The following is a 4,217-nucleotide window of genomic DNA, read 5'->3' as shown; positions in this document are numbered from 1 at the left end:
TCTTTCCCACCCAGCTGAAACGTCGTTCGATCAATATTCCAACAGTTAATTATATGCATTGTCAGAATATGATCCTGTGGGTATGGAGGGAGTTCAAAAAATTGAACCAAGCTCATGTTTTCTAACTTATTCCACGTGTGCTCGTTGATGGTGGGCCTAACCTTATCCAGAGCTTCTCGTACTGCAGATGGACGACATCTGCAATTCATTGATTTTGCGCTCAAAAACCTGCATTTAATTTTAATATATGTTAAACTATGTAAATAATGATGAAAGAAATTTAAATTCTTTTTAAAATTCAGTCTTAAAATTCATCATTCAGACTTAATAAAACTCAAGAAATTAAATTCACCATTAGACATTAACGAAAGCAAAATCTCAAATGTACCTAGAAACGGCCTTGGGTTGCTTTATGGATTCGATCTCCTCTATTTTCCCCATTTTGGAGCCACCTAAATCCTTCTTCTTGCGTCCACCCTTCACCATTAGCTTTGGCAGCTCGACCTCAAACTTCTTTCCTTCCTCGACATCCGGCTTCTCCGCCTCTTCAAAATGGGCAACATTCTCCTCTTCCAACGACGCCGTACCATTGCCGCTGTCCTCCATTTTTGACTAAACCCTAAACAATACCAATACCTCGACGTAACATTTGAGTGAATGCAAACCCTAGGCCCAAAATTTTTTACCACGGGTATTTGATCAGTGGCGTTAAATGAAGATTACATTCACTACCTAGGTTACCGCCAAGTTACGCAAACGTTTCAATTTCTCAGGCGGTTACCGCAAAGTTACGCTTCACTTTCTCTCGGTTACGTGTCGGTTACATCTCAGTTATACCGCTAGGTTAAAACGCGCGGTATGAACTCTCGGTTACAGTCAAGTTATAGTTCGTTTACAAAGTTACGCTTCACTTTATCTCGGTTACGGCTCAGTTACAACTCAATTATACTGTTGCGGTACAACGCGCGGTATGAACTCTCGGTTACGTCTCGATTACGGCAAGGTTATAAACGCAGTTTATTCGTATTGAGGTTACTGAAAGAGGTTACAAGCCTGTTATCCGAGTGGTACCGCGGTAATGGCCCTCTCGGTTATAAATCCTGTACCTCTCAGTTATAACTCGGTTATAATCGAGCGGGCCGGGTCGACGGGTCACGTTTGAATAAATGTGGTGGGACGGACTGAGCTGATTTGTCAAAAGCCCATTGGAGGACGCAGGTAGCGCTGCATACGTAAGACGTACGCAAATTTTTTCCATGTTGTGGAGGTCTTAAGGGTCGTTTGGGGATCTTATTTATTTAAGCTTTTTAACAACACTTAAAACAAAGTTTTCATACTGCATCTATTTAGGTGCGGTGGCATCTTCCTGGCAGCGATCAGTCTGATACTTTTTCAAAAAATTAAAAATTTGTAATAGCCACCATATCTAGCTTATCAGCAGATTCTTTTTAATCAACTTATCAACAGATTATTCAATAAGCTGCAGCTGCCTCAAACAGACCCTTAAAGTTTAAAACATACTACATGTTAGATTTAAAATTTTCAATATATACACTACTATTTGAAAATATTTCATTACTAATTTCTTATGTTTTTGTTGTGTCATGTGATTCGCAAAACGAACAAAAACAAAGTAAATGAAAAATAGTGTTATTAAAATATTAGAGCTTTTACATAAACATTCATAATTATCTATCTTATACCCCATATTTTAATATTATATATTAAACATTCAACTATCATTTACACCTCAAATATAACACTCAGTTACGCTTCTGTCATTCTCTACACTATAAAAAGTAAAATCTTCTTCATCAACTCGACAAGCTCAGTGTCTACAATCTTGGCACCTCTCCACCTAAAACCTCAATGACCTCAATATTCTCTACTCCAACTTCACTCAAAGTTGTGGTATCTCTCTTTTCAGCTCATATACCACCAGAAGCCAACGTGCCATAACCTAATCACTTGATTATACTTGTCTCTGCAGCCCCTTCAAGTCATATTCAAAACATTATCTCCATTCAACTAGATTTGGGTTGTGTGCTCACTATCTTGCATTATTCATCCCTACCTTGTGTGACAAACTCGACCTCGAGTGTCCTCAGTGGAAATCCAAAATGATTATGTTGTAATGCGAATGAAACTAAAGTTTTGGTATTTTGCTAGACTACTGTGTTAATTTTGCTATGTTTTTTTTTTCCTAAAATAATCATCGATTTGTATTTCTACACCCACAACACTCCTTTGCATAGTTATTTTTATTGATTATTAATTTTGTTGTGTTTGCAAGAGATTATAGGTTTTTGTGTTAATTGTTTGAGTGGGTGTGTTGAGTTCGCTATGCTTATTTTTTAAGTACTGATTGATCTGGTTGTATTTACCTGAAAGCTATTCTTTTTTGTTTAATTGTTATTTTGATTCTGCAATTTTCTTATTGAGGAATGAATTTGTCAAAACTTTTAATATTAATGTTACTAGAGAATATTTACAGGTATTAAAGTCTCTTAAGTTACTTCTATTTTTTATCGTTTATATAGTTTTAATGAAATTGCGTGATGAAATTTATATGTGTGGATATTTTAAATAATATTAGAATTACGAAAATATATATAACTTATCTTAGGAGCCTTAATGACCAGACATGACTTGATTTAAATTTTGTTATTTTATAATTTAACTTGCATTACTTGTGATTTTAGCTTTTATGTCATTGTAATGTGTGATCTTCCAAACACCGGATGTTATGGAAGGATAGAGGTAGGAATTTTTTTTAAAGTTAATTTGCATTATGATTTTATTTAGGTACAAAACACGGAACATTTTTTAGTACCCATAATGAACATATTGGGATGTAAACCTGAGTTTTTTTAAGTATTTATCTTTAGCACTTTCCTAACACTTTTGTTGTAGATATATGAATTCTCTCTTATTTTTTGATGACTACTAATTCAAGATGAAATATTGTAAGCATAATTTAATTAATTTTTTGTTAATTCATGGACAAATTTTATATTTTCATAAAATTTACCAAAATCACAATTTTGCCCTTTAAGGCCCAATTACCCGAAATCACCCTCAATTTCTCCCAAATTGATTTACTCCTAAATTGATTTAAAATTTCCCCAATTTAAAATCTAAACTCAATTTCATCATGTCTAAGTCCAATTTGAACCAAATTGTAGCCCAATTGATCTTAACTTCAAACTCAAATTCCAGGCCCAATTTAAACCCCCAATTTGACGATGTCTTCAAATTTCACCAAATGGAACACCTTAACCTATCCAATTTCCCCAATTTTGAATTCTAAACTCTTCACAGCATTCCCCTAGACTAAATGGAGTATTCAATTGACCTTGATCTAGCCTCAAGCCTAACCCAAATCCAACTTAAGCCAAAATTCTCAATTTTGCCCCAAACTTTGCCTTGCCCCAAACTTCAAATTCCTCCAAATTGAACCTCATAGCCCCGCAATTTTCAACCCAATTGATATCCAAATGCCTCATGAAAATTCCATATATCAAATTGACCAATCAATTGATCAAAATCCAAACTCTAGCAAATTCCAAGTCTAAGCTAAATCTCAAATTTTGAACTCATACTCCAAACTCACCCCAAACCACTTGGTCCAACCCAACTTTGGCTACCACAACCACTGTTTTGATTCTAAGAACCAACTTATATCCTCCTAGCCCACTCTACATGAGCCATGAACCAAGGGTCCCTCAAATTGGGGAGCCTCTTCCCATATTTGGCTAAGTGGCTGATGCTTAGCACCCCTTTGATTAAACCTCCATCTTAATTACCATTAAACATTCCTTAGCCATCCCAGACCCCGCTAGCCACTAGCCCTAGCTTAGTCGGTCGGCCTAGTCGCCAGAGAACCTAAAATTGAGATAGTCACCCAAGCTTTGAATCCCAAATTAAACACATCCTCTGTGGCAGTCCCTGATAGGTTGCTAGCGTCGAACTCCTCTCCACCTCAACTTATTGGCACCAGCCAATCAGAGCTCGAGTCCTCCCCATTAGCCATGTGTCGGCTCTATTTTTGGTGTGGGGTTTGCCCGTAAGAAGCTGTCGGTCATCGAAATTGAAATCCCGTTGCCCGCTTCGGAAGGACGTTTTAAAAAATTTTAGTTTTGAAAAAGATGAAGTCAAACTGACCCCATAATTTTCTTAGTTTAGATGAAAGAGCGCTTTACCTCAAATCCTGTATC

This window comes from Phalaenopsis equestris, unplaced genomic scaffold (assembly GCF_001263595.1).
Source record: "Phalaenopsis equestris unplaced genomic scaffold, ASM126359v1 Scaffold204905, whole genome shotgun sequence".
Taxonomy (NCBI): Eukaryota; Viridiplantae; Streptophyta; class Magnoliopsida; order Asparagales; family Orchidaceae; genus Phalaenopsis; species Phalaenopsis equestris.
This window is presented reverse-complemented; position numbering follows the sequence as displayed.